Raw genomic sequence first — 16,948 nt, 5'->3', positions numbered from 1 at the left:
AAACCCTCAGACCAGGCCAGAGGACTAATGGGCCCTCACTCTCACACTCATCAAACTCCATATTACATTGATTGTTATATCTCGCTCCTCCACTTGTGGGTCTTAGGGTCAGACCACCCTCCACCTCCACACATATTCAATATAAAAACAATAGTATTCTCTACCCTACAACACTTCTACAACACTTCTTCAAGGAAATAAGAACACTTGTAAAAAGATGAAATGTGACACAAGAAGTAGGACATCGTCTTGATATTAGCAAAACATTATGTATGATTAAACAATCACAGTTGGTTTACATTAACATAGGCACTGGTCCGTGCACTGTGTGCTGTATCACATCATGACCTTCAGAGCTGCAGTCCTCTTGCAGGGGCCCCTTGTGTTCATAAATCTGGTCTTCTACTCTTATCAGGCAGTCCTTACCGGGGCCTCCTATGTTTATAAATCTTAGTCTTTACTCCTATCGAGCCTGGGCCCAGGTGCTATCAACATTATGTGAGAATCCAACAAGGCCCCATTGTCTCTCGTTTGGATGTCTAATTAATTTTGAATCTTGGTCTTCACCCAAACTTTCCCTCCGACCAATTATTAACACTGCTTGACGGGCCGGGTATGTGAGTTTTTGCAACATGTGAGGTGTGTGTGTTCTTGTGACGTCTGTGTCTTCTTACAAAAATGTGAAGGCCGCAGCCTGAGAGCAACAAGGCAGAGCAAGAATACTGAACCCCAAATTTTCAGTGCATCTTTAAATGAACACCATAAACATTATTCTAATAAACATCTTAATCATTATCCCAATCAAACTAGGCATATAAAATATTCAAACATCATGGCTTAATAAAAAACAACAATCACTTGCTTAGCCTTGTATTACTGCAATCTGGATTAGTGACAGTAAATGGACGGATGGATGTCTTTCACAATAATATTCATGCCAGACATTATGCAACCGTGACATACCGTACCATCTTAAGTTTATATGCTTCAAATGATGTTGCATTGGTCATGTTAGGGGTTCCTTTATAACAAATGTGGTATGAATTAATTGAATTATAAAGACATCACTGACATTGACCAGTCTTACCCTACTTTGAACCCATGAAATGTTTTCAGGGTTGAGACTGCAATTGTTTTCTACTCATTTGTCTACAACAGGAGAACAGAAGCAATGGCTTGCTACTGTAGGCTTCAGCACTGAATTAATGTTTTTAGGAATTTGCTCAGATTTCCCTGATAACATCCCATCTCATATATTTGGCTTGAAACTATAGCTTGGAAAACCAAAGCTCTCTTCAAGATAATTCACCATCTCCAATGATGCTACATGACAACTCTGGCTGAAGCACTAATGGTTATAGCCCTTATGGAGGCTGGCATATTGGTTACCACTAACAGCCCAATATAACATGATGAATTGGGTAAATTGAGAAGGCAAGCCAATTAGATATTCATGCTCCGACAAAATGGATGTGCTCCCTTGTAATGAGACGACAGGAGTGTGTGTGTGTGTGTGTGTGTGTGTGTGTGTGTGCGCGTGTGAGTAAACAGCTGTTTGAGAGGTGGGGGATAACTGGAGAGTGGCAGTGAAAGAGGGTGAAGAGAAGCAGAGAGAAAGGTTGCTGTAGGTGTTAGTGAGCTGTTGGAGGCATGAAAGTAATGAATAAATGAACATGTTCTTTGGACAATGGGAACAAAGAGAGAGAAGATAACATTAGATGAATGGAGAAAGAATTAGATGAGCACAAACAAGTGGAGAAAGAAGAGAAAAACTGGGGGAAAGAGATGAGTATGAAACAAAAGAGAAAATATAGCATGGTTTATGACCGTTGTTACTAATTTGCATCATATCTAAATTTTCTGCTATAGACAAATTAATAATCTCCACTTAATTTAGCATCAACTTGAAAGCAAAAACCCTTTTTTTATATAATTGTAAATACATTTAGGCGTCAAGGGGATATTAGCAGGGAAAAGCTGCAGTCGCAGTCTCTACCTCTACTCTGCAGGGAAATAAAAACACATCACAATCTTTATAGGTATTCTAATAAATATAGAGGCATAAACACAACCAATAACCAACAACAGGTACCTTGACTGTCTGTAACACTCCCACAGTCAGCGGTATGGCATGGGAAACACTCACCAGGCACAAGTTGGGCACATTTTGCAAGCCGTTTCTAAGGACACACACTCAAAACCACTGCAGCACACAGGGACAGTGATCTGGAATATAGTTAAAAACGTGTTGACCTAAGTGAGCAAACAAGAAGATTGGAGCTCCCTAGAGCTATTTCTTTCTCGGGGGATGATGTCCAAAGTAATTGCACTGGCCACATTGCGCATGTGAGGTAGACTGTAACCAGACCTAGTCAAGCCCTCTTCTGGCTCAATTACACGCGTCTGCCTTGATTTAGCCACGCTCGTGGTGCTGCTCCAGGGATGGCAATATTGGTTGTTTCACCACTTAGTTCTACACTGAAATATCTCTGCAATGGTTCTATGGATGACATTACAGAAACCATAATACAATATAAATAAAGAAAAAAACGTGTGATGCAAACTCACAGCAGGGAGAGAGAGCTCTTGTGGACGAGCGAGAAGGTGTCTGCGAATATGGACAGGAACATTGGCGTAACAAAAAAACATATTAACCTAATGTTACTCAGTGAAGTGTATGTAAGTAGACTGGAGATGCTAATCCCTCTATGAAACGTCCGGATCTTCACTGTGCTGCATTCTTAGAAACTATGACAAACTGCTCATGGGTCATATCTCTATCTTATTGTGTTTTCTGGTGTATGAGTGTTTTCTTTAACGATTTACTTTAATGATTAGACAGGCTGTGGTCAGTGCATGCTGATGGCGTGTGCCCCACCCCCAGTAATGGGATCAGCAGTGTAAGTTAACTCATGACTATGAAGTTACAACCCAAACTCATGGCCCAAACAGGTGGAAAACAACAAATGCACATGTATACATTTACTATGGAAGTGTATAGAGGACTTATTTCAAATTATCATGCAAATGTAATCCCACAATAACATTATCATTTTCCACATATGTGTGTGTTATTTAGCATTTGACATTTCATTTTCAAAGGCTTAACCTGCTCTAAAGTGGACATTATTCAAATGCAGTTAGCAAAACAGCTTCCCCAGTTTTCTGCATTTACATGTCCATGTCCTCATGGTCTTTTTAGATCACAATTAAAATTAAAATGCCATTTTCTAACTATGTGAAGATGAAAATGAGAACAGCATTTGACATTTCATTTTCAGAGACTTACTCTGCTCTATAGTGGACTTTATTCAAATGCAATGAGTGAAACAGTGCCCCCAGTCTATTACATTGCATTTCCATTTACAAGCAGCTTTCCAAGGGATACAATGCAAATGAAAATGCAATCTGTCAGTCCTCTCTTCAAGGCTAGTCCTCAGTTAAGACATCACTTCCTCTTCAGTCGGAAGGCCACTTAAGGTTCTGATGGTTCAGTTGTGTATCTACCATTACACAACACTAGGCTGTAACTTCACAACCAAACGAAATCTATTGACCGAACAGCTCAAGGATGGATCTATACTGACTTCAAACTTGGAACCTGTAAGTTTTACCATTTTTATGTCGCTTTTCTGTTTGTTTTCTGTTTTAACACTTGCCTGTTGAACTTGGCGTTAGCATGTTCTGCAGCTAACATGTCTAACTGTAATGTCAGATGTCTCTAGCGTGTATTGTGATTTTAGGCCCACATGCCATCACCTGTATGTGTGTCTGCTGCTGAAGTAGCCTATGTAAGTTTACCTGATAGATGCATGGCACATGTATAAAACAAATGGTCAATTGCTTGGCACGATTGTGTAACTGCTTACGTTAACTTGCTAATACCCGAAAGCTGCAACATCAGTGTCCTGCGAGGCAGTGTCAAGCCCAGGCTAATACAAACCCATTCTCATTTACAAATATACTTCACATTATTGCAGTACTAGTATTAGTGACAATACCGCAGATCAGTTACATTTCATAGCTGTAGCAGTTGAACAGTGCAAAAACGTTGCCATAACTACACACTTGACATGATATTGGACTAAACAGTAATGATGTGTGAATTGATCCTAAAGTATCGATATTTCTGATACCAACATTTCCTGCTCTAGGATCGATACTCATATAAAAGGATCGATATCTAAACTCAGTCATTTGGAATGAGTGTGTGTTTTATTATAAATATCTTACTGTCACCAGGATGGTCTAATTATACTCGGTTGATAGGAACTACTTTTCCCTCCACCTGTCAAAGTCATGCTCGCGCTACAGCTCTGTGACGGAGCTTCTTTGAAGTGAGCCGCTGCAGCCCTTTACATTTCCCGCGACTGAATACTGACTTTGGCTGACTGTAAAAGCTGTCATGTCTGGCTGTATTTTAGCTGTGAAGGTAATAATGTTGCTCCGTGTGATGTGTGTGCAAAGACAGTGAAATACTTTGGCAACACCGCAACCTTCGCTAAATATCTGAGATTAAGTCAAAATAATAGGATGATGTTATGAAGCGGCAGTTCTGAGCAGGATAGGCTACAGCCTAATCCTTACAGTGTTTCCTCTAGGATTTTTTTCAGCAGCGGGCGCAGGACAAACCGCTAATAGCCACATTTCACAAAAAAAAGGAAACTTCAGTGTTTCCCCCTAGGATGGAGTTGTAGCAGGTGAAGCAAAATTTTTGTCTGAATATAAAACCCCAACACAACATGTCTCAGCAACATTGCTCTTGTGTCCATGAGCATGCGATGCACCTTAGAATAGCTTAAAACTGCAGCGTTTCCCAGTTTAATGTGAGCTTTAGATGAATGTTTTGGTGTTGGTCGGGGGGTTTTGGGGTGCTCCCCCAACAAAATTTTATGTTTTCCAATGAAAAATATGTAATTTCACATCATATTGGGCCATTATTTTCACCATATCGCTGAACAAATACTTGGAAAAGCTAGAGCAGATAATAAATAAACAACACCCAAAGATCAGTCTACTGGAAGAACTACAACCTTTAGATCTGGAGAAAGTAATGTGGTTGGTTCTGTTGCTCCACAGTGATTTTACAGCGATGGCACAGCATGTTTTGGGCATCACCCCTAAGCCTTAACAGCAGGAAAACCCTGTTAATATGACCTCAGAATCATTATAGATACGATTGCTCGTGTTTGCCTTTTGTGTCTTCATTTTACAGCTTCTGACATTTATCTGACATTCTGTATTTATCAGAATGGTAGAAGAGGAACAGCTTTGCGGTCTTCTTTGAAGGTCTAGAAGTCCACTTGTCTGGTCTCTGTAGACGACTAGTCTGTCTGTTGTGGCACTTGGGAAGTTGACGCCCTCTTGTGCTGCCAGGCAAAGGTCTCGGAACACGTCTCGTCTCTCGCTGACTGTAAGGACACCCGAGGATGGTACTGCCTCCCACTTTTCTTGGTCTCTGGTCTTGGCCCTTTTCTTGGCCCTGGAATCCACCACCAGTCTTGGACGTCGGTGCTGCTCTGGATCTCGCCAACACGCTTTGTGAAGAAGGTCTGGTAGCCATTACTCTCATGCTGTATTGCGCCCAGGACGGTCTGACTGTCGACAAGATGGTTCTTTTTCGACCTGGAGTCGGCAGTGTCTCTGGAAGTAGGTCTTGAGGCGGGCTGCGAAGACGGCTCTGCACATTTCAGCTTTCACAGGATCGCCTTTGTGGTCGAGAGGGGTCAGCTTGGCTTTGGATTCGACCAGTCTCACGACGACACCATGGCTGCAGCTCCAGCAAAGATACATCACCGCGGTGTATGCGTGTTCGCTGCCATCAGAGAACGAGATGGCACTGGGCTCTGCGCAGAGATCTGGCGGAGTCAGGGATCTGGCGAAGCGAAGTTGGCTCAAGTCAGCATAATCTTCTAATAGCTTTATGGCGTCTTCTCGGAGACCTTCAGACAAGTCTCTTCTAAGCAGTACTTTACTTTGGCTTCTTGTAAAGCTCTCCTGACCAGGATTGACAGGAGTCACAAGGCTGAGTGGGTCATACAGGCCAGAGACTTGGCTTAGCAGCTCTCTTCTGGTGAGTGGATCAGGAGTTTGATTTCTGACTTCTTCTCTGAGCAGGTCTTGACCAAGGCGCATCTATTTCTTTTTCTTTGAAAAGTTCACTGCAACCATTACATGGAGCTTGTCATCGTCGATGGTGTAACCAAGGCCAAGGGTTTGTTGTTGTCTTCCGTCAGCTGGTTTGGCAGGATCATAGTCTTTGGCTCAGTTCTGGGCATCTCACTCTTGGATTCTTTCCTCCCACTTCGATTAGAGTAGACGCAGGGCTTCATGTAGAATCCTCCAGCTTTCAGGATGTGCTCGATGTTGGCTGTGAGGCATTTCAGATGGTCAAGGTCGTTGTGTGAAGTCAGGATGTTGTCGAGGTAGGCATCTTCTTCCAGCACGCGTCTCTCTTCTTTGAAGTGACTGAATGAAGGAAAGTTTGCAAGCTCGCATGGCGACTTGGGCTATGCAACCGTCAGGTTTGTCTCCGATGTTGACTCTTGTTATGGCATAATCTTCTATTTCGGCATCTTCACTGTCACGCCACAAGAATCTGTGCAGGTGGACCTCTTGATCTTCCAGCCAGACGGAGTTGTACATCTTGCAGATGTCACCAAGGGCAGCGTAGACACCAGTTCAGAACCTCAGCAGGACAGCTCTGATCGGGGTCAGGACGTCAGGACCTTTGAAGAGGATGTCGTTCAGAGACCTCTGTACTTTTGGCTGCTGTTCCACACTAGTCTGACTGGGGCGGAGACTGAGTGTGGATTTGGTGCGATGAGATGGCTTACCACACTGGCCCGATCCAACTCTGCAGGACGTCTTTGGACAGCTTCATTGCAGCTCTGTGGTTCACCATCTCATGGACTTGTGCAGTGTAGGCCGTCTTCCACTCAGGTTCTTTTGACAGCTGCTTCTGAGTTCTGAGGAATGTAGCTTCTACTGCTTTCTTGTTGTTTGGCAGGGTTGCTGGATCATCTGCCCACGGATACTTGGCGTGCCAGTGTGGTTTGGTGCTGTGGCCATGTCCAGTTGTGTACGTCAGGCCATTTCTCACGATCTCCATCTCCCTTTCTTCTGCGAGCGTCATTTCTTTACCCCCTGGCTGGCAGTTCCCGCAGCGACACCCTCCACATCTCGGCTGGCAGGCGGCTCCGATGCTTTCCCACCTCCACCACTTCAGAAAGTCTCTGCTGCTGGTGGCTGTGCTAGACTGGGTCTCGGGGTGGTCAGGATACTGGCAGGAAGCTGGGTCTGTAGTGAACTCTCGATACTTGACTGCTGCAGTTCTCATAAATCTCGCGAAGTGAGTCTTGGACATGTGGGACATCAGGGTGACTTCCTCGAAGAGGTCTGGATGTGTGCCCCCGACTGTTTTGCCAAGTGGACCGTCCCAGAGCACCAGGTCACCGATGGAGCGGACTTTTTGGGGCACCAGCTGGCCGTCTTTGTGGCTGATCAGAAGCTGGATTTCTCTGGGTCTGATGAGGTCTTTGAGGGGAACATCAGGGAAGATATTCTACAGCTAGTTAGGTGGAATTTTGTCAAGTCCGTAGCAGATCAGTTGGTGAGACTTGAGGGTCCCTCTTCGAGTGCTGATGCGGATCTTGAGAAGGTAGCGCTTGGTTGCGACAGACACCTTCATCCCTCCGACGCCATGGACGACCAGTCTGACATCTTCACTGCGGAGGTTCAGCTTGCTTGCAGCTTTATGAGTTATGTAATTCATGTCAGACGCCAGGTCAATAAGTGTCCCGATTCTCTCCCCGTCATTGATGGTGACGTCAAGGAGCATCAGGATCACGGGGTACTCGTGCAGACCAGTCTCCTCCAGAAGGCCTCTCTCTGCTGCAGTGGAGTTGTTGCAGAAGGCATCGTGACACTGCTGTGCTAGCTCAGGTGGAAGATTGGAGAGGAACTCTTCCTGGACCTCGGTGTATCTTCTCCCTTCAGCTCTCACTGGACCGGACTTGGGTCTTTGGGACAGGTGTCTGGGCAAGGGACAGAGAAGGTGGTAGTGTTGGTCTCTGCACTCTGGATTCCCGCACAGGTAAGTAGTTTTTCTGCAGGGTTTGTTGTGGATTTCGAGGCACCTCTTGAAGGCTCCGAGCTGTTACACTCTTCTCCTGGAGCTTTGTGGTGGTTCTAAACCTTCTGCAGATGTAGAGTTTTCTTTTGTGCTTTGGGTCTCCGCAGATGATGCAGCCTGCTGATTCACTGCTGGATTTGGTCTTTGTTCGGGCGTACTTTGTTTGAAACCTGGTCTTCTCCTTGGCAGGGTCGAGGTCTCTCAGCTGCTCTAACTGCTCGTAGATGGACTCTTGGGATTGGAGGTATGCAAGTAGCTTGGTAAAGCGGTTCTGGTGGCATCTGCATTGTTCAGTTCATTCAAATCATAGAGGGCTTTTTCAACTGCTTGGATGAGCTCTGCGATTCTTCTCGGCTAGTTACCACAGACAGGTGGGATAGCTTGTAGCTCTTTGACAATCTCGATGGTGATGGTGATTGGTTCCCGTAGCGGTTCTCTAGGACTCTGAAGATCTCGTCTGCTGAGGTTTAAGTAGACAGGCGTAGATCTTTGGCCACTCTTTAGTCGAGGCTATCAAGTAGTTGGAATTTCTTCACCTCCATGGAACCGGTTGGTTCGCCTTGCTTCTGCAGAGCCTCCCATTCTTTCCTCCATCTGTAGTACTCACGCTGGCTGCCGGTAAACTTTGGTAAAGCTGTGGCTTTGAGCTTTATGGCTGCGACAGGGGCTGCGCTGTGGGCTGTGACAGGTACTCTGTTGGTGTCCTCTTTAATTCTTGCTGCTCTGATCAGGGCGGCCTTCCCCGACACCAGCTTGGGAAGGAGGGTTTTGAGCTCTGTTAGGCGACGATTGAAGTCTTGCTTCTCGGCTAGTGGAGCCCAACGGTTCCAGGTCTGGTGTGCTTCTTTGGCTTTGTGCACCAGCCTCTCTAAATGGTGGAGCATGAAGTCATATGCCTCCAGGGGTGTGTCAGGCTGAGTGGAGGAGACGTTCTCGCACTCCGCCACTGCAGCTTCTAGAGCGAGGGTCAGTTCCCTCTCATCAAATGAGGCCCATAGTGTCTCTTGGATTAGGTGCTTTACTTCTTTTAACTTCTGCTCACACTCTTTCTCCGTCTTCTCAAGCTCGGCTCTCTGCTGGTCGCTTAACCAGACCCTTTGTGATAACATGATATCTCTGGAATACCACAAGTCCCGTAATGGTTAAAAAGTTAAAAAAGCCAAAAACCAAAACCTTAAAAATAAAGCACTTTATTCATGGTCAATGAAATGGAAACATACATTGGGTATTTATAATGCACAAAGTAGCAAAGCCAAAACATTTATACAGAAACTGTCCAGCATCTGGGTGCAATAAACGGATCAACACAATGCTGAAATAACTACAACATGTTTTATTAAACATGTTAAACTGAGCTCCTCCCACCGGTAAACGCTGCAGCTGTCAGAGCGTAATCCAGGTCAACTAAGAGTGTTTATTTGTCCAAAGGCTCCGGCGCTGCCCCCAGCTCGTTCCTCCACAGCTCTCCATCATTCAGCAGCCGTCTGTTGGCCTGCAGAGATTCTGTCTATCTGCTCTGCCTGGTCCTCTCCACTCTGAAGCCATCTGTGAAGGGATGTGAGGGATTGTGCAAAGATGCTTCCTGCATTACAATGACAGTACTTCTGTCCAGTAAAACCATATATTTAATAAGCGTGAGGTAAAGACCTCATGCCTATTAAATAAATGGGAAGACAGATTCTTTCGTGACTGTTTCTTCACAGTATATTTTGGCATAATTTTAACATGACATGTATGTAACAACACAGTATATGCACACAACCATGATTCATATGCAAATCTATACAAAGACAAACATGCACAACATAATTTGAAAACCATCTTGTGACCACATACAGACATCCACCATATTTTATGAATATGGTTGGTTGATCATCAGTTGACATTAAGCGATGACCAATTTATTTTATTTGACAGTTATTCATTCCTGGCCTCCCCTGAAGCAGATATTGAATCTGTCCATCTTGTAGTGAGGGATGGGCTGCGATACAAAACACACAGAGGGTCTGGTATGTTTGGCTTTTTTCCCCAGAAGGTTACTTTCAGCTTCTTTGACTATAGGATCTTTACTTTACCTGGTTTTCCTTAAAGCTACACGAAACACCACTTTTATATTAATTCACTCGAGTGAAAGTACAAAAGTACTAGTCCAATAAACTACTAAAAGTACAAGTTACTCTGTTTTGCTTCTCAAAAATTATTGTTCCTGAATAAATAACTTCACTGCAACATTCTCTTTAATGAATTCACTGTCGGGCATCACTATAAAACAAATAGCAACCAATGCTTATTAGAGAAAATAAATGATTTCCAATTAAAAAAAAGGCACACTCTTGCAACGAGCTAATTCATGTAACATATCACAATCAATTCAGTGATCTTCAGATTTTAGTGTGTAGCCTACATTTGTTCTGCAAAGACAAAATGCCGTTAATGGAAAGAGAAAGTATTTCTGCCGGTTTGTGAAAGAGTGTCCAACAAGGCCACCAGTGGCGTAGTATGCAGTAACTGGATTTGAATTAGCAGAACAACAAAACCTTAAATTTAAAAAGGTATTTGCCTGATTTTAATGTTTAGTAAAATCTGCCAAATAAAGTAAAAACATCACATCTACCTTTGCAGTTTTCACTTATTCCCACAATATCATCGCAAAAAATGTTCCAAAACATTGCAACTTTCATCACAATGTTTTAGAAAAGCTGCCTCAAATCAGCCACTTTAGGCAAAAAAGGCCCATCCTGGAGAGACTGGATAGAGAGAAATTTGTCAGGCATGCGCTATTCACTTTCTCCTAACTCTACAATGCATCTATCGTAATGTTTTTCTGGCTGACTCAGCTCTTAATTTTAATAAGCTGTTTTTCAGATGCTATTTTATGACCAGTTCAGTGCATTCATCTGAAATGTCAGAACCTCTTTTGTTTGTCACGGTGAATAAATCTGTCTTTCTTCATATCATCAGTACATTTAAACATTATGGTGAATATTCCATTTCCCAAAGCACTAAATTCACATGGGTCTAGATTCTGAGCAAACATCCATGTCAACAAACGAACTCAGCCCCCTGGGTGCAGGCCTTAACTTATTCTGATTTTGATGAATGAATATTGTAGTTTCAGAGTTGTTTAAACATCATTATTACACAACATATTTATAATGGTAATTAAACAATGCATTTTAGCAACTACAGCAATAAGTTTATAAGATGACTTTAGCAATGTATTCAGCAATTTTACTTCAAGCAGTATTATGTTTTGAGATGATTCCTTAAAGGGTAAAAAAAAAAAAAAAGAATAATCATAAGTTATTTCCCTTGTTATATTTTCTGTCAGAGTGAAGCACATGCCAATTCTATTAACTTGAATTACTTCTTTTTATGCCAACTTAGTCCTCTTCGCAGTATATTTCACTACCACAATCAGGGGTGGATTGGCCAATCGGGAGAACCGGGCCAAATACCTGCGGGCTAATTTGGCCTGCCATTGAAGATCTTGAACAACACATCATCTAGCTAACTTGAGCCGGCGCACACTCTATTCACTTTCTACAAATGCAGCTCCACTCTGACAGCTGTTAGGAAGCTTCAACTCATTTTATCAAATGAAACAGTCACCACAACAATAACAATTACCTACAAAAAACATTATATTCTAAGCAGGCACGTTTTAAGAATACATCAATCATGAAGTTTTTTGTATTTCAAACAAATGGCAAACTTATTAGCAAATTTTAACAAAACTCCCTTCCCCACTATGCATCATGTTAAGTCTGAGGGGCGGACTTCACCCCGGACTCACACAGGCAGTGTTTGAACCGCGGTTTATTTCCGTTCTCAGACCGGCTTCAACTTCCACTGGAAGCCCCTCAGCATTTCAGCAGCAGAGTGTGCAGCCTGCACAATATGATAACTTGTTTTTTGTCCTTTTGTGATTCTAATTCCTTCATCACTTCGGCCCGCATTAGTTCTCTCATCCCACAAGGAGCATTTCAGAATAAGAGCGTTTTGCCTGTGTGATTTTGCTGACATGTTTAGAGTTTGTTGATTTGGTGATTAGTGCTTGCTTTATGTACTTCTACTGTGATTAATTAGGCTATCTAGTTAAATTGTTTCTTTTTTTGTCTGTTTTAACTGTGTTTATTGTTGACATACAATCAGGGGTCTGTACAGGGTATTTTATTTTGAAAATTGACCGGATTCTCTATGTTTTATGTCTGACTTCCTGCCCGGTTCATCTGCTCATGCTGCTTGATGGATGCCGCACAAACAGAGCGGAACAGAGCGGGAGACACTTCTGGGACGCACTGCTGTAGAATAACTGTGATCCGCTCCGGCAGCCGTGACGCAGGCAGACTCAATGAGTCCTGGGTCATGGAAACTTGGTATTAAATGACTTGGTAGCAGGTGGGCACCATGATGAAGCTCCGCCCTCGTATTGAAAATTCAGTGTTCAACGCTACTTTAATGATCAGTCCCAAAAGTCAGTAGATGAACATGGTAAAGACTATACTTGGTTTGGTACCTGTTACATCAACAAATAGGGTTTGTCCCATAGACCAGGGGTTTTCAAAGTGTGAGGCAGGCCTCCCTAGGGAGGCTTCAAACAGTTTCAGGGGAGGCTCAGTGAATGGAAATGAAACATTACATTACTTATTGCATTAATTATCCAAAGGAGATCACATAAAATAACCTACATGTGTGAGAGTTCAGAGATACAGTAGTTTTGGGGAACAGTTTCCCCCCCACCAGAGTCAGAAACTAATAAATGGCTTAGGACAGACCTTTTTTAAAAACTATTTGGTGCAGTCAGAAGTTATGTAAAACAGCAATATTAGGCTATTTTGGCTCAAATGTTGAGTGTCTATGGGAAAAGAATCGTGATCTCATAGACATCCAGGAATTGAGCAAAATTTAAAGAAGGGGGGGGGGGGGGGGGGGGGCGCATTTCCCAAGCTTTGTATGAGGAGAGGCCCGCACTTTCCTCACCGTGACTCATCTTCTGCTGCGATGACGACCATTTATTATTATTCCCCCATTTGTCATCATGCCTCTCTGCCACTAGTTGACATGAGCGCCATCGAGTAATGATAATTAGCCAATGCTCCGCATGGAGCAGTCACGTGTTCACACACGTGTTTTGTATTATACACAGTTTTTGGCAAAGGAGGGATGGGCAGTTCTTTCATTGCTGCTGGTTGGTTCTCAGCAACTGTGTTTGCAAAACTTCTGAAGCCGAGTTGAAGATATTGAGATGACCGAGTGAGAGCATGTGTGAGGTTAGGGGCTGCGCAGCATGTGATTGACAGTGTGTTAGAGACCGTTCCTGGCTCCTTTTGGTCGTTTTATTCAGGAAGTGCTGGATTCTTGCAAAAGGCATTAGGACCAGTACACAGATTTACAGATTATCTGTCTCATGTATACTGTAAGGATAAATTGACAGTTAGCAAATATGATGAAAAGTTTTTTTTCGTATAATTGTCTGTCACTTACTGATTTCTCATCCCTTCTGCACCCTAGTGATCTGTGATGTCTAAACATATCGGATCCATGATGGGCGTTGGATTGGTGGAGTTTATGTTTTCATTGTAGGTCAAACCCGGTTGACGTTCACATGAATACAGATCTATCTAGCCAATAAATGGAAGTTAGTGGGAGGGCACTTTCTATGGGCTGCCACCAAGAATAATACAGTATGTCTGTCTGCCCAAAAGAACAGCAGTGGGAGAAAAGCAGCACAATAACCTTTACCTTCAGCTGTCAGAAACAAAGCTCTGGTGGATTTCTACAGAACAGCAATCACATTACTTTTTTCTCTCTCTCCTCATTCGACTCTCTTCGTCTTACACACACACACACACACACACACACACACACACACACACACACACACACACTGCTGCTCTCAAGGTAACATGAAAGGCCCTGGCAGATACAGAGACATTTTAGGGCCCTCATCTATCTCCCATGGCCAGGAGCTCTAGCGCTTAGCAAATGTCAACAGAAAATAATGCACACACAAAGGCAATCTTATTTGTTCAAGAATCGCTCTAGGTCACCGCAATTCACCCAGGCAATGCAGAGGGAGAAGAGCCACCAAAACAGCTACAAAGACCAGCCACTCTCCCTCCATTTAAAAAAAAAAAAAAACTTCTTTCTTTCTAGTCCTGGTAATTCCCCCTTCATTTCTTTTTCTCTCTCTAACTCTGTTTCTCTTTATCCCTGCTGCTGTGAAACAAATAAATATCTTTCTGGTGTTTTCCAGCAAAAGCTAATCTGGTCAGCACTTTTTTCCTCTTCTCCTTCTTCACTGAATCCCTCTCTCATCCGCCTCCATATTTCCCATCTAATAATCAGTTCCATTTTGATTGTTTTGATGAGTGTATTCCTCCGCATTATGTATCGCTATTGCACGGCAGGTAGCTAATCAACTAAAACATTCTCTCTATTATTGCCACAGCAGATGAGCTAGTAATAGAAAAAATGGTGAATTCAATAAAGCACACACCTCCAAGGGGCTTTCATTTGAATGATTGCTCTGCCTTCGTACATCTCCATCTCTGATTGTGTTTATTTGTCCTCACCCGAGCATTCACACCACTTCTCAATGTTCCCTTTGTGTTGTTGTTTTCCTTCCTCACTTCACAATAAAAAACACTTTGATTTGCAATAATGATATTTCCCCAAGGCATGCATTGCTGTCTGTCTTTATCTTTTTTTGATACAACTCAGTCGCTAAAAAGACATTGTCATAAGTGCTTTAAAAAAGATTTAGATTTTAAAAAATTATTTTATTTACAAATTGGGTTTTATTCTCATAGCTCTAGCCACCAGCACTGATAAAATATCTTCTTGCCTAAGTAATTGCAAAGATCTTTGAACTAAAAATACGTCAAACAGAGGAAGAAAAAGAAGCAGCCAGACCATCGTAATATGTTGTATACACACAGTTCACCCAAATTATTTAGAGGTCTAACTGGAACGTAGGTAATTATTAACCCCTCAATACTCAAGAATTATGGGGGAGTGTCACTATGGTAAAAGTAGTAGGTCATAGTTGAAGCAGAAAGTGGGTATGTGAACTGTGATAGACACCGTTGGTAGTAGTTTACGGTCCACATTTTTCCCCTTTCGCCTCCAGATACATCATCTGTGTCCACTATGCTATGTTAGTATTGGAGCTGTTGAAAACAAGAAGGGGATCGGTTCAGCATCAGCAGTAATGCAAGCATTTTTCTAGGCTGTCATTCTGAAGAGGGAGCAGAAAGGGAAGCTCTCTATTTACCAGTCAATAAACGTTCCAAGGTCCGAAATGAAACTGCAGTACATGTCGTATAGATCATCATATTCACAGCTACCCCTCACTGTTATTTTATTACTTAAACATATGTACTTCGCACTTTTTGCACTGCATTTCATCGTCTCAGTACTCTGTGCAGTGACAATAAAGTTTAATCTAATCTGAAATTTCCTTCATAGGGTGGCTGGGCTCACAGTTGGAGACAAGGTACAGAGCACATCATCTCAAAGGAGCTTGGAGTAGAACCACTGAATCTTCACACTGAAATGAGCCAGTTGGGGTGGTTCATCAAAGGTGGAGCAGGTGATCTGGAGAAAGGCAGAGAGAAGTTAGTAAAAGCAAACTGGTTGCTAGATTAACGGGCTTAAGGCTAGATGTTAAGGTAAGACCTACGGTACGCAACTTAACAATCCAGCAGGGAATGGAAGTCTGGTCTCTCCTTAAGAGGTAGGGATGGCTGATCAGGAACAGGTGCGTGATTACCAGCAGGTGCAGCCCGTGCCACCTCAGGAACCCAGACACACCCAGGATTCAAAAAACTGAGAGAAGAAAAAAAAACAGAACAAAAACACACCAAGCATGCCTCACTCACCCAAAGGAAAAAAACTAATCAAAACACACTCACTCAGTCCCAGGCCGGCCTCTTAGGGCGTTGCTGGGAGACGGAGAACACTGAGTGCGTGCCGAGAGCAAACCTTTCACTTGGGTCAGGCTGTCTGTAGAGGGGGAAATATCTCAACCCCCCCCCCCTTCCTCAGAGAGAGACAGAGATTTTTGGAATCTCATAATCGCACAAAAATAATTAAAACAACCCTGGCTGATCCACTACATTTACAATATAAATAATGTTGGATGATAAATGTTTGTCAATGCTATCCAGTGGTGAGCTGAATATTGAAATGTTGCATCAACAACAAAGTTTGATTGTTAGCTTGCAGTTTGTGTCTCAGTCACCGTTTGCAGGTATACCAGCTCCACATATATCTTTCAGTCAGGAGCTCCCTCTCAAATGCTGCATCAAGGTCCAGCGAAAAACTTGTGCAGAGTCCATGGTAGGTTCGGTAAAGTGTTATCACTGTTCCGAACGGCCACTTTTAAAGGTGGGGTGAAAAGCCTGTGGTTGCGAGGGGTGAGACACCATGTGTACATAGTTTTGCTCTCAGTTGTTCATACTAAATACATTATTTAGAAAGGGTTGACATGATGCTGAATAGACTGCATTTATATAGCCCTTTTTAACCTCAACGGACAAAAAAACTTTACAATTTTGCCTCTCAACCACCTATGCTTTCACACACACCTATGGCAGCGGAGCTACCATGGAAGGCATTTGCCTGCCTATCAGGAGCAACCTGGGGTTAGATGTCCTACTCAAGGACACTTCGACACATGAACAGGAAGAGCCGGGATCAAACTAAGGGAATTTGATTGGACAGAAAATTTGAGCTAATTAGTTCCTTACCAAAAATCACATTCAGACAAAATACAAAAAACTCAGGAGATCACCCAATTGTTTCATC

General features: G+C 43.0%; 1 long non-coding RNA gene across 1 annotated transcript; it reads right to left on the bottom strand.

The window, feature by feature from the left end:
* Positions 1-14,841: 14,841 nt before the first annotated feature.
* On the bottom strand, positions 14,842-15,826 carry LOC119905955. The gene is made up of 2 exons (XR_005444911.1): positions 15,414-15,826; positions 14,842-15,309 (listed from the first exon to the last, which is right to left on the bottom strand). It is a non-coding gene; the product is annotated as an uncharacterized LOC119905955 (long non-coding RNA).
* Positions 15,827-16,948: the final 1,122 nt, after the last annotated feature.

Source organism: Micropterus salmoides, unplaced genomic scaffold, assembly GCF_014851395.1.
Source record: "Micropterus salmoides isolate LMB-PRFRI ecotype aquatic unplaced genomic scaffold, ASM1485139v1 Ms_hic_scaffold_1, whole genome shotgun sequence".
NCBI classification, from domain to species: Eukaryota; Metazoa; Chordata; class Actinopteri; order Centrarchiformes; family Centrarchidae; genus Micropterus; species Micropterus salmoides.
This window is presented reverse-complemented; position numbering and strand designations above follow the sequence as displayed.